Source organism: Condylura cristata, unplaced genomic scaffold, assembly GCF_000260355.1.
Source record: "Condylura cristata isolate star-nosed mole 26May11 unplaced genomic scaffold, ConCri1.0 scaffold00003, whole genome shotgun sequence".
Classification (NCBI taxonomy): domain Eukaryota; kingdom Metazoa; phylum Chordata; class Mammalia; order Eulipotyphla; family Talpidae; genus Condylura; species Condylura cristata.
In genome coordinates this window covers 33,928,262-33,946,124 of record NW_004567104.1, presented here as the reverse complement: position 1 = coordinate 33,946,124, position 17,863 = coordinate 33,928,262, and the positions used below count along the sequence as shown (strand labels likewise).

The 17,863-nt window shown below is 38.1% G+C and overlaps 1 long non-coding RNA gene across 2 annotated transcripts in view; it reads right to left on the bottom strand.

Moving 5' to 3' along the window:
- Positions 1-423: 423 nt before the first annotated feature.
- The window catches only part of LOC105854299, a 61,376-nt gene continuing 43,936 nt past the window's right edge, over positions 424-17,863 (bottom strand). For both annotated transcript variants that reach the window (XR_001145983.1, XR_001145984.1), the window contains 4 exons: positions 6,643-6,754; positions 2,280-2,317; positions 2,004-2,195; positions 424-453 (listed from right to left, as the gene is read on the bottom strand). This is a non-coding gene — a long non-coding RNA (uncharacterized LOC105854299). The remainder of the gene's footprint in view (positions 454-2,003; positions 2,196-2,279; positions 2,318-6,642; positions 6,755-17,863) is intronic.

Sequence of the window (17,863 nt, the reverse complement as noted above, 5' to 3'; positions counted from 1 at the left end):
ATGGCAGTCCGGGAGAGCGTTGAGGACGGTTTGGACTAGCAGGCTACAGATGGGGAGGAAGGAAGTGTATGGACGGGGCTAAGTTTGGAGAATTTGCTTGTGTATTGAATATTGAAGGTGAGAGAAGAAAAATGAAAACATGACTTTTTTTTTTTAAGATTTATTTATGCATACAGAACTGGGGTACAGGCCAGAGGCTCAGGGGTGGCGAGAGGCTTCACCAGAGACAGAGTGGGGAGCAGAACAGGCAGATCGACGAAGTACACTGCTGAGGGGAGCAGTGGGCGGGTCAGCAGAGGTCTGCCACGCCATGTGGTCACCTCCGGGGCAGGCGGGAATCGAACTCATGCGGAAGTGGCTTCAGATTCTCAGTGCTGTGCTTTAACCCGCTGCACCACCAGGGAGGGCCTTTTCTTTTTTTTTTTTTTTGACCCAAGAAACTGGTTACATTTTCTAAGGAAAACATTGGGAGAAAAATAAGTTTAAGTAGGGGTATCAAGATTTTGATTGTTTAATCTTTATTCTCATTTTGACAAATTGATTTTAACCTCTGAAAGTAGTTATTCTCAATAGCATTTTCTTAAAGATAATAAATTGAACCTGTGAATTGAGATACTTGTGGCATGCCTACAAATACTACTTGGAGTTATATGTCAGTTTCCATAGTCTTTAACAAGTTTAGTAATAAAAAGTCTATTTTTTTATCATAGAAAGTAATAACAGAAGGTCCTGGGCCTTGCATCTAGTATCGATCAGGCACTATTTTAAGCTCTTTACAGTATGTTAACTCAATCTTCAAAACAACCTTGGGGGAAAGATTTCTGACTTGCTCAAGATTACACAGCTCGTAGAGAAACTTTTGTAGAAACCTATGTAGTTGGTTTCAGGGGCCTGAGTTCTTAACTTTTATGCTCTACAGCTACCTGTGGTTTGTCCTTTAGTCTACTAATAACGATGTATTACATTGATCAGTTTTCAATACCATACCTTGTTAGACAAGATTTTCTTGAGTTGTGAGCATATTTATAATAGCTAACAAAGTCTTTGTTTAAGAAAGTCCAATATTTAGGCTTTTTCAGGGACAAAAAAATTTTTAAATTTATTTATTTATGCATACAGAACTGGAGTACAGACCAGAGGTGCAGGGGCAGTGAGAGGCTTCACCAGAGACAGAGTGGGGAGCAGGACAGGCAGATTGACAAAGTACACTGCTGAGGGGAGCAGCGGGTGAGACAGGAGAGGTCTGCTATGCTATGCGGATCACTTCTGGGACAGGGGATCGAACTCACACTGAAGTGACTGCAGCCAGCTTACAGTGTTGGGCCTAACCCTTGTGCCATCAAGGAGGACCTCAGGGACACATTCCATTGATGATTTTTGTTGTTTCTTTGTATATGTATCTTGATTTATTTAGTTGTTGATAACTCGGCATTTCGAATAATATAAAGTAGCAACTCTAGGTATCAGATTGTCCCTTTCCCCCCAGATTTTGTCCTTATTCTGATTTTTTCCCCTTATTGTTGAAGATTGGTTAGTAACTTTTCTGAAATAACTCTGTAAATTGTTTTCTTTGCCATATTCCATTCCTGAAGTCTCTGTTGGTTATCTGAATAGTCAGTCAACAATTGCACAGTGATTGCCTTAAGCACTTAGCCAGCATGTCTCCCAGCCTTTGTTGATGTGCTCTGCACGCGTGCTGGGACTCTGACAGAGTACTGCCCTGCCTGTCCTTGACTTCTGCTTATACAGAGTTTCACCATCAGTCAGAGTTAAGCGATTAGGGCCTTCTTAGATCTTTCTTGGGCATAAACACAGCCTTGCACAGAATTTCCAGGAATATGGTGGAGCTTTTCAAATGCTCCCTGTGTATATCTCATTCTCTAACTTTTTGACTTTTTGGGGTCCTCTATTTGTTCTAATAATTATCTCCCCATTAGGCATTTTGACATTAAACAATTACCCCTAGTTGTTTTTGACAAATATCCCAGGGAAAGATTGTGTACCTTGACTGAGATCTGAGCCAGATAAAATAAAGTCCTGCAAACTGGGGTTTCCAGGAAGTTGTCAGGTCAAATAGTGAGAATTCCCTGACACTAAGGTACTCTAAACCAGTTCTCTGTCTCTCCATGGCTCTTAGGCTGCTGACTTCACAGCTGTTGTATTCATAGACTGGTTATCTTCAAGGTTATGAAAATCTGCAAAGAGGTATGGGAATAAGACAAGTTAAAATACCTCAAAACTTGTTCTTGCCAAATTTGACATATTTTTTAAGTATATACCTCAGGTTGTTGCAAGTCTTAGGTTAATCTCCAGGGCTCTGAAAAAAAAAACAAAACAAAACTGATATTTGGTTATTTGGTGTCAATGTGCTTCTCTTGAATATGCTAAATTTGAATTTATTAGCATAAAGTAGGATTGCAAAACTAACATGTAATCTGGATCATATTTGCTTGGTTCATATGTTGATTGTGCCAATTATTTTTAGCTGTGGGAATCTTTGGTTTCCTCTTCTTTAAAGGGAATATATTAATAGTAACTATTCCACAGGATTGTTGAGAGTATTATGAGTTAATTAGAAGTAAGGCACATTGAATAGTGGCTGATAATCTGCTTTATAGGTCAATCCTGCTCATTAGTTTGTTTTTTTAAGACTCAAGAGCTAAGAATGGATTCTACATTTTAAACTAGTTTTAAAATCAAGTGAATATTTTTTGACACATGGAAATTTTGTTGTCTAGAAATAAACTTACTGATACACGGGCATACTAATTCATTTATATCGCATGCAGTTGTTTCACACTGCAACAGCAGAGTTGAGTAGTTGAGTAGTGATGGAGGCTTTGTGGGCTAATAAGACTCAAACACTTATTATCTAGCCATTTTTACCAAATGGCTTATAGTTATTGTTCAGCCTCTGATCCTTTTTAAAGGTATATTTCATGTCCCCAGTGGCTTCAATTCTGTCTCATTAGGTCACACTGTACTCGCCAGTGCTTGCCAGTCTCAGTATGGCCTGTCTCCTGGCTGCCTCGCTGAGCTCATCTCTCCTCTTGCTCATTTTGATTGCTCTAGCCGTCTGTTAGTCTGGGGAAGGTACCTAACAATATACTTCTTCGGGTTCCTTGCATTTGCTTCCCTTTCTTTTTGGAACATTCTTTCTCTGACACTTTACAAATGTGGATTGATAGAAATTTTCAGGTCTCAGTTCCAATAGCACACCTTGGCAAATCCTGCCCAGACCCTCTTACCTGGAGTAGGGCCTCTGCCTTTGTCATTCCTTACCCTGATAATCTGTTTACTTCTGTTTCTATGGCAATAATAGTGGGTCATCCAATTTATTTATATTTAAACTGCTTTTTGTCTACTTCTGTACTAGAAAACTGGGTACCTTGAAAACAGGGACATTGTTTTTATTTTTTTATAAAAACATTAATGCCTTCAATCAATATTTATCAAATGAGTGAATGATATTTTATCTTCAATGCCCATGGTTAAATTCTTTTACATATACTCCCAGGCCAAGGAAACTGATTGTCTTACTTATCTTTTTGCTCAAGGGCTTGCCACAGGTCTCTGGCTGAGCTATTGTTTGGCTGACTTTTTTTTTTTTTTTTTTATGCATACAGAACTGGGATAGAGGCCAGTGGTGCAGGGGCAGTGAGAGGATTCACCAGAGACAGTGGGGAGCAGAACAGGCAGATAGACCAGGTACACTGCTGAGGGGAGCAGCGGGCGTGTCAGGAGAGGTCTGAGGCGCCATGTAGGTCATCTCCAGGGGCTAGGGATTGAACTCACACTGAAATACTGCTGCCAGCTTGCAGTGCTGAGTCCTAACCCGTTGCGCCACCAGGGAGGGCCCTGTTTGGCTGACTTTGGCCAGATGTCAACTCTGGTCTAATCAACTATGGTTAGGTAGGAATTGGCAGTGAAGTAAATTATAAGGAGCAAAACATGGTTAAGTCCGTGAGACTGTGGGCTTATAGGAAACAATAAGGGGCAAACAGAACACAACTTTGTGTTGGGAGTGACTAGGTGCTGTGATAACACAACAATTACTGGTAGGACTAGATAAGGGTGATAGTAAACTGGGCTTCGCATCCAAGGGTGATAATTAACTGGGCTTCACATGGGAGATACCGGTAGGAACTGGGCCTAGCATCAAGGGGCACAGCAATGAGTCACCCCTTTGGAATCTGAACCTAGAATCTATATAAGAGACCCTTTTCCCCTATAGCATGGGCAGTAGCTGTGGACTCCATCCTCGGGTCTCTGGCTCAGCTGCTGTCCGGGAGCAATAAACTCTGCTTGCTCAGCCTTCTGCCTCCCATCTTTCTTCCTTGCAGCTGGTCACAGAGATCGGGACAAAATGCTTTGTACTTTCCTTTGCTGCCTGAAATCTTTAATTTCAACTTCCTCTGTTCTTAGATGAAATTTTACACAGATAGCATGCATATGTGTTCACAATTAGATCATACTATCTTGTCTCCAAGACTAGTTTTCTAAAAACAGCCTTAATTCAGTCATTAATATATCTAGTCCAGTATAAGAAGGAAAATGCTAACTTCATTCAAAGCTCTTTCTTCTTTCCCCCGACTTGGACTTGCTTCAACCTGATGTGGGTTGTTTCCTTTTCTTCTGCTCCACTCGACTGTCTCTCTCTGGCTCCTTTTAAAATTTGAAATGTGGGAGGCAGGAGAGGTGTGGGGCATCAAAAGTCTGACTAGCACCAATGTAGTGGTTTTAATTTTCTCTGGCTGGGGCAGGGATGCAAGAGAACTCATTAATCATGCATTATGGCCTCCTCAGAGAGCCCTCTGGTGGGTCATGAGCTGTAGTTGATCTGAAATCTCATATCAACTGTAGGGGTCTCCTTGACACTCCTCTCCCTGGGCCTGCAGTGTAATCGAGGGTCCATGTCAGATCAAGGTGAGCATGATAGAGAAAGGAAATGCCACCACATATCCATAGCTTACTGGAGAAGAATCCCTTTTCTCAATCTCAGTATCACTACTAGCCTTATTTGTCTGGGCAGAGAATGGATGATCAACGAATGGCACAAGATGGCAAATCCTGCTTACTTTCATATGTAGGAGTGGCCGCCATTCAGTATTTTAGGGGCCCTGGCTAAAGAGACAGTCTCACTTTTAACAACTCAGTACACATGTCTGGTACTTTCTGAAACACTCATGTCTCATGCATGAAACACTTAACTTGTGTGCATGTGTGACAGTTTTTATTAACTCTAAGGATTGCATCATATGTTTTTCAATCTGTTCTGGAGCATTTGCAAAGGCCTGTGGCCAAAAAAAGTTTTAGCTTAATTTATGAACTAACAGGGTTTATATAAAAAATATTGTGGGCAAAAATTAAATATTTAAAAAATACTTTCAGGTGTGCTGGGTGGGGCAGTGCTTTTTTTTTTTTTTTGGCATGGCAAATTTTGCTTGTCTTTTGAGGCATCATTTTTGTAACACAGTTTATAAAGGCAGCATAAGGTAGTTCTGCGTTTATTATGTGTTGGTGGAGTGAGAAGAACAATTTCTAATTTCTGCCAGTAAAATTCTTTTTTGTTCCTGTCTTGTTGAGTTCTGGCAGTAATCATATTCTCCCTCCCTTTTTCTCCCATCAGCCTTTACAGAGATGTATTTGTGTTCATGCTGGATTAATGTAGGGAAAGTGGAAAAACTATTTTTTAAACATTATTTTGTTCTTGAATTCCAAAATTAGGATTGAGTAACCTATAGATGTAATTATTTCCTCTGCTATAAAATGAATAGCGTTTATGAAGACAAATGAAGACTTGAATGCTTTGTGGCATTTTATTAACTGTCTATGTCTCTTTGGCCTTTACTAATTATTTTCTCTCCACTTCTCTATTTCTCTATTGACTTTCTCTTTTTTAGAACATTCTTTTGGTCAGTGCAGGGGAGGGTGATGCTGTGCCTGGATTACAGCATGCGTTCAATATATGTCAATGAGGGAATGAGTGATTTTCTAGGAGTATCTGTCCACATGGGCAAGCAGGGCACCATGAGTGCATTATTTTAAAGGGCCTCATGTTTTACTGGAGACTGTCCAGGTCTATAAACTGGCGTTAAGTTGCCATGAAGTTAGAGGAATACTACAAAGTAAGAGTTTCTGTTCCATTTGATGTTCACTGCCCTTGGTTTTAATCGAAATGAGACTAATTTGACCCATACTTTGTATTTCCAAGGCTGATTTAACTGGCTAGAAAAGTAATGGTAGATTCTCACAAATATTGGCTTAAAAAAAAAGAGGTATGGGTTATAGTTGACATAATTTCCAGTTAATGTCTCAATGATCAGTTTACACTTCTTGCAGGCATACAACCCACCAGAAAAGCAGTTAAAATGCAGTTCCTTTCTGGATTTGATAAGGAGTGTTATGGGAAGTCCCAGGACACCCTTTGCTCTGAGGCCTAACTCTTACCTGAAGACCATTCATTCTCTAATCAGAAAGGGCCACTGCTGTAGTTTACCATGGAAGCCTCTCTCCTCTTCTTTGTTACCTTTTATCCATGAGTTCTTAGCTGTAGTAAAAGTTTCCATTTACTGATTTTACTAAATGTCAGCCACTGCGCTAAGTACTTTACACATAGTATTTGATCCTCCAACTTCCCACCTTAAATCCTGAATTATGCTCCTCCTTTTCTCTATTCACCAGGGACTCATCTGTTCCAGTAGTTTCAGCAATCTCCATCATACTTAATGTGGGTCTGTCCACTTCACCAGATCTATATCACCAAAAAAAAAAAAAAAAAAAAATCAATGTTTCCCTATGGCTGAGTTGCCATCACTATGCTTTAATTCAATATCTTGGAAACGCTTTTTGTTCTTCCATCTTCATTCTCTGTGTATTATATCATTATTTTTATCATCACCCAGGCTTAAAACTTAGTCATCTTTGACTCACCCTTCTTATACTGTCATATGTATATGAAAAAGATATTATGAAAATGAAGGTCATCAAGTTCTACTGATTTTCTTCCATATGTTTCCTTTATCATAAAACTACTTTACCTCACACATGAATGACTGCAACTCATTTCTGGGAAGGGGTGTGGGGGCTTCCTAATAGTAGGCACTTTACTCTTCAATGCATTTTGCTTCTCCCCTTGTCTCCCCTCAATCTTTTAAATACCCGTTTCTGATGTTACTCTACTTGCTAGCTAGCCTCTGAGTTAAGTGCATATCCTTATTCTGGTCCTACTCATTGAACTTAGTCCATGTTCACTCCCTACCCCCTTTAGTGAAACCCAGAGCCTTCTATCACATTTACCTCCAGGTCCCTGTTTATAAGGTTCCACTCATTTAGAAGTTTCTTCACTTTTTGTAAAAATAAAATATCTGAAGTTCAGAGAAACTGAACATTTTCTTCACATGCTGCAAGTGATTGAGCTGAATTTAAATCTATTTTTCTGATTCCCAAAACTACTTTATTTCCCTAGCCATAATGTTTCAGATTCAGATTTCTATAGGCTGTGACCTATAGAAGGAAAATCAAATCACATTTGTGTAGCACCAGGCTCACAACAAAATATTACTAACCAGCTAGATTTAGTTCCTGAAACTGTCTTCCTTAAGCTGGATGCTAGCCATACCAAATGAAGACATTTTAACATGTCCTGTCAAATTAAAAAAAAAAAAATTGGCTCAGTTTTTAGTATCTTTCCTATTTGTAGTCCCTTAAACAAAACAAAACAAAAAATAGTAGTGGCATAGCCACAATTTGTTTTAAAGTTACTGAAATTCTTCATTCAAATTCAAACTCAGTCATAAGGGCATTGTCCTAGGTTTGTACTTTAAGCTGCACCGAAAGTTCCAGGATTGGATTTTTTTTAATTCTAAAAAAGGATTAGATAGCATATGTTCAAGCTGTGCAGGTTACTAGGATGCCAGTAGTATGTTTCTGTAAAGTTTTGATTGTGGATTTCCTATGCAAATAAGACTTCTCAGGTTCCTGACTTGGGTTGTTTTAAATAAGGATATGACCTTTAGTTCAAATGGATATCAAAGGTCACTAGACATTTAGCCAACGTCTTTCTTGGAGACCTCAGCATGAAGTGCTCTGGATTTGTGATATGATTGCTAACTTGCTGAATAACCAACATATGTCTTTTTCTATCTGTTTTCTTATCTAATGAAGGAATATCACAACTGCCGCTTTCCTTTCTCCTAGGGATATCAAAGGATTGAAGGTGTTGTGAATATTATTAAAAGAGAAGTTATCTTTCATTACATAAAAACCTCATGAATATGATCACATCATGGCAATAACTGAATTTTATTACAGGTATATGCAGCAAATGACTTTTGTTTCTCATTTAGTCTGTCCTACTGTATGTCACACACTGATTTCAGTCTGAAAAATCAGATTCTCAGAGAAAAAAATACCAAATCTGAATCAAATTAGCAACACTCATGGCGACACAGAGCTTTAAGGAGAATAAAAATTAGACAGTTGTCAAAATCTGCTTTTGGAATCTTCTCTTTTCATAGATGTTAGTTGTTTCAGCCCAGAGGCTGGTTGCTAATAGTAGCACAAGATATGTCAATTTCATTCTAAGCTCTTCAAGCCATAATGAAAAGCTAATAATCTCCTGTGGTGAACAGAGCAACTTCTTTCCACTGTCTTTCCAGTAAAAGAAACCACATATTACCACACACTAGATACCACTCACCACATACTTTTTGATTAATTTGGCACCTCTAGTGTATAAAATAGCGTTGCAATTGTGGGGATGAAGTAGGGAGGAAAGTTCAAAGATGCATAAGACCCTCTGGGAATTCCTAATCTGACAAATGTATCAATATCAATGCCATAATTTGTATTTAATATCTAATAAGTGTATATATTTTTTTCTGCCTTTTTATATATGAAGGTGTAAAAACTTCATGATTGAAAAGCTTGGGTCTTAGGATATGTATTGGCTGTGAATAGTGCTACAATGAAGTAAGAATGCGTATATCCCTTCAAATTAGTGCTGTTATGTGTACACGTGTTTGTGTGTGTGTGTGTGTGTGTGTGTGTGTCTTGGAATGGAATTTCTGGATCATACGACACATCTTTTTTTTTTTTTTTTTAAGGCAATGTTGTCTCCTGTTGCCTATTTTAACTGGAAGTCTATTTATCTGACATGGATATGACTGTCCCTTCCTTACTTTGGTTTTGAAATTTTTTCTAGCCTTCTTTGAGCCTGTCTATTTTTGGCACTCAGATGGGTCTCCTGGAGACAGCAGAAAGTTGACTTTGGTTTTTGATCCAACCTGTCATTCTGTGCCTCTTTGATTGGTGAATTCAGACTGTTGACATTTAGAATTGATATCAGTGTATGCTGCCAGTTGTTTTCTGGATGTTTTTGTTTTTATTTCTACACTTAAGAACTCTTCTTCATGTATCTTAAAAGTATCTTAAAAATTACTTTTTGTGTGGTAGGCAAATTCTGTTTCTGTTTTCTTCTTACAGGTATTTTTGTCCTGAGGTTATCCTATAGTTTTTACTTTAAACCTTAGATCGAAAGCAAGTTAATCAGGAGTTCCCTTATACCATTTACATTTTACAAAGTAAATTTCAGTCCTGCTAGTTAACTCATTTCTCATTTTGTTGGATATATTTCCTCTGGCCTTGCTCAAAAGTCTTCTCCCTAAATTCTTTGGGGTCAAGAAATGCAATCACAGTTCACGTTTCTAGAATTCAAGGTGCTTTAGTTCCATAATGAAGATAAAATTTGGGAGGTACAGGTAGGGAAAAGGATAGAACATAGGTTCACAAGGGCATATTTTGGAAACTATAAGACAGGGCATTTTTATTTGATTGTTATGCTAATTAGCAAACTATTTCTAGCTTTAATCTTCATTCTGACTTAAAGATAGAAAACGTTAGCTGCCAGAACTGAACAGGGTAATGTGAGAGTGAAATATTATTATTTTTTCTCTGAATAACAGCTAATTGTGAAGGTCAACAAACTGAAGAATCAAATTTAACAGTCTATATAAAGTACATTTTTTTAAAAAGACATATTTATTTATACTTACAGAACTGGGGTACAGGCCAGAGGTGTGGTGGTGAGAGGATTCACCAGAGACACGAGTGGGGAACAGAACATGTGGATCTACTGAAACATACTGCTGAGGGGTGCAGCGGGCTGGTCAGGAGAGGTCTGCCACACCATGTGGGTCAGCTCCCTGAATGGGGATTGAACTTGTGCTGCAGTGGCTTCTGTGAGCTTCATAGTACAGTGCTTTACCCTGTTGTGCCACCAGGGTGAGAGGTAAAATACATTTTTTAAAGAAAGTCAACACACAGCACTGACCATTTCAACATACAACTCTAACAATTTACCTCTGGAATTCTGAGTTCTACTGAATCATGTTTTTTGTTTGTTTGTTTGTTTGTTTTTAAATATTCTAGAGCAAGGAAGATTGTTAAGATTGTTCACTACCTTTTCTTACAAAAGCAAAGAACTAAATCTTCCAGCTTAGGGAGTTTTCTTAATGATGATCCTTCAAAGATAGCAATAAATACTTTTTGACTATATAGAGATTCCACAGTCTTCCTTAGGGGCCCATTTCAATGTTCAGCCTCCTAAAAATAGCAAAAGCCTTGCTGTTACACAATCAAAAATGATATTCTTTATACCAATTATTCCCATTTGTTTGCATTTGTGTGTTGTATGTATGTATTTCCGTGGAGAAATATGAGCAAATGATGAGCACAAACAAATGATGAGCTCATGTCTCTTAAATTTTTTCAACTACATAAAAAATTTGAAAGGAAGTAAGTTATAGAGACTATCAGTTTCCTAAAATCCCTGTTTTGCAACTGTAGCTGTTTTCTTCTGAGGTAGGAAATGGGTGCCTAAAATCTCTTCCCTCTGTTACCAAAGTCCTATTTGCTCTGGTTTCTCCCTACTTCTTTGGTTTTGTGATGTCCCTTTTGGTATTCTCCTTCCAGCCTGTCCAAGGCACCATTTTTCGTCCTCTTAAGAGGCAAGTAATAAGGAAACTGCTGGTTTGCCAGCACCTCCTATGTGTTTTAAAATGCTGATCTTGCCAATATTACTTGACTTTCTTTTGACTGCTGCTCTAGTTCCTACCACTTTGGATCTTGACTGTGTTAGCACCTGGTTTTTGTCAATTCCCTAAATAAGCGGTTGAAATTCTTTTTTTTTTTTTTTTGGTCACTTATTTGGACTCCTTGTCCTTCCCATTTTGGAGGATTCTAATCTACAGATCCACTTGCTTACCACCAAGTATCTGGCATGGGACAGTGAGGGTAATTGCTCACATTTCTACATTTACTATTAACAAATTAATTGTCCTTACTACCTTTAAAAAATTGAAAAATCCAAATTTTGCATTTCACATTAAAAATAATGAGAGGGGGCCCTCCCTGATGGCACAGCAGATTAAAGCACAGCACTAAGAAGCTAAAGCCACTTCTGCACGAGTTTGATTCCCGCCTGCCCTGGAGGTGACCACATGGTGCGGCAGACCTCTCTTGACCCGCCCCCCTCTGCTGCTCCCCTCAGCAGTGTACTTCGTTGTTCTGCCTGTTCTGCTCCCGACTCTCTCTGGTGAAGCCTCTCACCGCCCCTGAGCCTCTGGCCTGTACCCCGGTTCTGTATGCACCAATAAATCTTTAAAAAAAAAAAAAGAGAGGGGATATGCATTTCTATAAAGGATGATCCACTATTCCTCAGCTTCACCGGTTCCTTTGCATTCTCTGTTCCCTTCCAACATTTCCCCTCAGTGTTCTTTACATGGCTTGTTCCTTCTCATCATTTTATGTCTTAGTTTAAATATCACATTCCAGAGACTATAACCTCATGGTAAGAAGTTTTCACCTTCTTGTTTCATTTTCCTGGATACTTTGTTCTGTTTATTCTCTTCTTGGTCTAATCATAAATGGTAATTATATATTTGTCCATCTCTTATTTTTCCTATTCATTGGGCTGTAAGTTTTATAAGGACACAGGAACTACCCCTGGTTGGGCCAACATTAAAATCAACAACATGCTGATTTAAATAAATACTTAGTTAGATAAGTAAACATAAATCAGTATGTAGTAAATACTTGGTCAATGGGTATTTGAATTTGATCTAACATTTATAGGAGACAAGCCAGCATTAATTCAAACACGGTATAATAGAATGTTTTGAGGCTTCTCAATGATAGAGGAGGCCAAAAAAGCTTTAGCTGAAAATGGTTGAATTGGAGACCTGTGGAGTTTTGTAATTCTAAGAGCCCTACATAAACCTGTAAGTGCTAATCAGTAATCAAATAGGATTAGTCCCTTGGCTTTGTTTTTACTGACATTCCTTCTGGGACCATCAAATTGATCAATTATTGGATTAACAGACAAAAAATTAGTGGTAACTCCAGCTTCAAATGGTTTGAAAGGCTAACATACACTATTCATTTTCTCTTAGACTGACCCTTGAAAGGTTATTCCCTTTTCTTTGCTTTTAAATTATTTGCTGTAGCTCCTATATAGTACTAGAATAATTAGTGCAGTTGATTTTATTTTTCAGTTCAGTTTAAAAAACAAATGTGAGTTCTAAATGATGTAAGAGATGAATGTGGAAAAGTACAACCTGGCATGATTAGAAAATGGAACTCTAAGATTTACATATGGTTAAAGCTTCCTTAAAACTGAACTAAAGAAAATTAAAATTTTTTTGGCATGACTATAAGAAGGGAAAACAGGAACATAGTGAATGAAAACATTCATACAACATTCAGTCTCTGCTCTCACCAGACTCAATAAGGTTAGACTATACACCTGGGTTAAGTCTAGGAAAAACAAATAAGTTTCATGTAAAAGAACTCCACATATATATAAGCCTGGAAAAGTATAACTATGAAGGAAAGAAAGAGGAAAATCATTCTTTATGCACACAGCAAACCAATTATTTCACTGAAGTATGAAACCATTAGCACTCCAAGAGTGGTTGATGGAATTAAAACCAAATCTGTGCTTACCATACAATCCAGCAGTTCCACTCCCATTGTACACCCAATAGGAAAGTTTAGAGATAATTCATTAAAAAAAACATATGTATTTGAATGTGTGTAGACACCATTTATAATAGTCTCAAATTGGAAACTACTCAAATATCCAAAACAGAAGGAAAAATAAATTGTGGTATATTCATACAATGGAATTCTATCCTACCATGGAGAATTAAGGTCTAAAACTGCACAATGAGAAAAACTTCAGAATATAATATGAACAAGGAAAAACAAACACTGAGTACCTGTGCTATAATTTAAATTATATAATACATGAATACACACAAAATTATGATTGTAATTACTCTAAGTAAGGAACAGAAGGAGGCCTTGGGATTTGAAATTTCTGGAATGCTGGTAATAGTCTGTTCATTGTTCACTGTATTGGTTAAATGGTTATGCTCAGTTTGAAAAAATTCATCAAGCTGTATACTTGTGATATACACATTTTTATACAGATAAGTGTTACTGTAATTTTCAAGACAGTTTTTCTTTAGGACTAAGGAGTCTCTATTTCTCCAACTACCAAGTAAATCTCTTTTCTCCCTGCTTTCATCCTTTTTGGCTGGTATCTTAATTTTAAAGAAAAACAAGAAGCAGTGATTTAAATGATTAAACCCAAATTAAAACAGTGAGAATCATTGACAGTTTAAAAAAAAAGGCAGGAAAGCAAGATAGATTTGAGAAAAGACCCCATAACCTAGTATTCACGCTTATCACCTCCTGGTGACTGAAATGTTAGACTTGCTCACAGAGACAGCAACTGATTTTCCTTAGACCCACACACATCAGAGGAACACAGAAAATCATAGAGCCTGATGGAGCATCATAAACTATCCCAATATCACAAAGTACCCTAGTTTTCTACAGTCTGGGGATTTTTGACAGGATCACATGGTTGAATGGGGAGAGGAGAAAGAAGGGGTAACTAGATAAAGAGAAGGGAAGTTGCCATCTTATTTTCTTATCACTTCACTCGTCAATCACCACTTTGACTAGCACATACAATAGGAAACATTGGATTGCAGTTTTCAAATCAAACACATTTAAACTAGATGCTAGTCTCATTTATTCCTTACTATGAAAAAAGCATTAAGCTTGTTCTTTCAATGCCAACTATTTCAAACAGTGTTTTCTTTCTGAAAACTTTCAATGGTATATAGGAGATCAAGCTAAAATTATTTTCTGACAAGACTTTCCAGTGACTGAAATTTTACCTGATTGGAATGAATGAGTTAAGCCATAGAGCAAGAGGACAAGAGTGAATCTTTTTGCTGACAGATGTCACTGCTGTATAGAGATGGCTGTGTCTATATAACTTCTTTTTTTTTTTTAAAGATTTATTTATTTATGCATACAGAACTGGGGTACAGGCCAGAGATGCAGAGGGTGAGAGGATTCACCAGAGACAGAGCAGGGGGCAGAACAGCCAGATCGACGAAGTACACTGCTGAGGGGAGCAGCAGGCGGGTCAGGAGAGGTCTGCCGCACCATGTGGTCACCTCCAGGGCAGGTGGGAATCGAACTCATGCGCAAGTGGCTTTAGCTTCTTAGTGCTGTGCTTTAACCCGCTGTGCCACCAGGGAGGGCCAGTGTCTATATAACTTCTTAGTGAGAAAGTCTAACTGACTTTTGTCAACAGAATACAAAACTTTCAGAAATATCTAAGATTTGCTGTTCATTCAAAAATTAACAAAACAAAAAATGAACGAATACTGTTACTCTTTACTAATAAGCTAGAAACAAAACTCTCTGAAGTAAACAAAAGTTCATGGGTAGAAGGACCTGTAGTCGTGGGTAGAAGAAACTCCAGTGATCACCAGGTACCAATTTCTCAGTCTTACCTATGAAGAGGCAGAGTGAATAGAATTCATGTTTATACAGGTAGTTGGTCACTGGAGCTCAGACCAATCCATTCACAGTATACTGGGTAATATTTGGTATATATTACTATGCATTATATTAAGGAGTGTGATTTTAGTTTAGGTTCAGGGCACCAAAGATTAAACTATCCAGTTTTAAAACTATACATATAATTGTTAAAATAGGAAGAAATAGAAAAAAAGAACAGACAAAACCATGTGACAACAACAAAACTTGAATTCTGACAGAAGGACTGTGGGTGGGAAAACCAAAGATCTGAGGGGTTCAGGTGGACTGTAGTGGGGAGTTACTGGTCCTTTGGTGATGGGTGGGTAAAGTACATTTGAGGGCATGTGAACCATTATTCCCAAAGCATACATGGTAAGTCAATGTTACCTCAATTAAAAAAAAAATCATACATATAAGGGATACCATACAGCAAAAGAGGGTGGAAGGAAAAATATAGGGCAATATAGAAAGGATAAATAACCTGACAGTCAAATCTTTTAATGTGTGTGTGTGTGTGTGTGTGTGTATAAAATACAATATGTACTTACAACTGAGTTTTAGATACTAGCATATCATGAGATAATAATATAATCTTAAACTCCTGCCACTTGCAGCAACATGGATGGAACAGGAAGGGATTACAGTAAACAAAATAAGTCATAAGGAGAAAGATAAATACTGGGTGGTTTTACTTATGTGTGGAACATAGAGAAACCAAACAAAATATCAGACAAAAACAAACTTTGAAAGCTGAACATAGATATGAGCCATCCATGGAGGGAGAGGAGGAAAAGGAGGAGGAGAGGGAGTGAAAACAGAGGAGGGGGAAGAGCACATCGGAGTATGACTAAGGCTAGCAGAAGAGGGATGGGGTGGTGGGGAGTCAAGGGGAGGTGGTTATGCAGTGGAGGGTTACTGGGGCTTTGTATGGTGCAGTAACATACATTTAGAGGTGTAACTCCATATCCCTGAGGCATACATTGTGGTGTATATCAACATTACCTCAATGAATACAACTTTACAGAAAATACTGATGTCATCTTTTCCAATTCACAGTTTTGGGCACAAATTAAACTTGCTTAATCTTTATAAGTGTGCGAAGTAGGCAGAAGAAGCATTATACCATTTTACAGATAAGGAAATTGAGGCTGAGGGGTGAAAAGATTTGCACAGTGAGATTTAGGGGCAAGAAATGACTTAAACCAGATTTTTGGTCTTTAAGTTAATGCGATACCAGGGCCACTGCTGTGAGTGCTAATTTTCCCTCTCTGTTACTCCCTCCCCATATTAAGTGCCTTCCCCATTCTTCTCTGTGCTTCTGAAGAGGATAGTTGAGAGAATATACTCGAGAAGACATGTTGAATCAGGAATTCTGGCTGTACCAGCCACCAGCCTCCTACCCAAGTGAAAAAATTCTGGCAAGACCATCTGTTTAGTCGAGCATGTGCCTGGTGGCTGTGGGAGTGTGGACAACTGTACCACCATGGATTCAGGCCCTGGAGAGTAAATATTGAAACATGTGTTTGTTTCTGTACATGTGCCTCAGGGCTCAGTGATGGGCACATTTTAAAGATCTAAATAATAATAGTGATGGTGATGCTGCCAGCCGTTGCAATGTTGTAGTACCTGAGCTCAACTTGAAGGAGAACAAGGCCATTTTGTTGATGACACATTTTTCTCTCTCCCATTCATGCAGTGTTTTCAACCAAATTTCTGCTGTCCACATACCTGCTTCGCTGCTTCCTACATATTGAATCATGTTTTCTCTTTGGAAAAGCTCATGTTTTCTCTTTGGAAAGGCTCATGGATACCTGACAGTTTTTTCCCAGGGAGATGCCTATATTCTTATTTATTATTCTCTTGATGAATTGCCTCATTCTGTCAATTAGTGAAAAGTAAATAACAGTTATCAAGGATTTCTGGTGTAGTATCACGAAATACATAAAACAGAAAGCTGTACTTGTCCTTACAACCATCACAGTTATATGAAAGGTATAGAGTAAGATCACCCAAGAAAAACAACCTTTAAATAGGTGCCAAATATTAAATGTGGTCATACATATAGGAGAATCTAAGGAATTCTGAACAAAAGAAACAGTTGGATTATAAGGAATGCCTTTTAGGAAGAAGAAAAAAACTGTTGATTTTAGGTGAGTTTAAGGTCAATAATCTCTACCAGCACTTATTTTCAAACCAGCCCAAATATACCCCAAATGTCATATTGCATAGAAAAATGAGTTTTCTATCCAATTTTATCTTCAAAATAATACCCTCTGCCATCCTTCTCACATCAGGTTGCCACATAACCTAAGCTCCCCCTGTTTAGAAATCCTGGTGATAACGCTGTGAAATGAATTTCACAGGAAATTATGCATATAGTATTGACAAAAAAAAAGGTTTGATGGAGTTTTTCCAGTTGGAGATAGAGGTTTACACAACTCCAGTAACAAGTTTGGAGACAGGAGATGAAGCTAATGAAGGAAAGGCAGGTTGTGTCATAGAAAAGAAAATTGAAATGGGGAATAAAAGGAGAATTGATGGAGGTTCCTGAAAGTCAGACTAGTAACGAGGGCTGACATTTATCATGCCTCAGCTAGGTGCTGGGCTCTCTGTGAGGTGTCGTAACACACTTCTCTTTTAGTTTTGTGATAATTCTATGAGATAATATTATGAATACTTAGTTGACACAATAAAGGAGTTGAAATGATTGATCAAACAGCTAAAAAGGGACACATCTGTTAAAATCTGCAGTTCCTGGGGTTCTCTCTCCCTTTTCATAATTTGCATAACAAAGAGTTTAGGTAATTATGGTAGAAATTTGGGAACTTTATAGGTTTTATTTTTCAATTAAAATGGGTTTTGGGGGCCCTCCCTGGTGGCGCAGCGGGTTAAAGCACAACACTGAGAATCTGAAGCCACTTCCGCATGAGTTCGATTCCCGCCTGCCGCCTGCCCC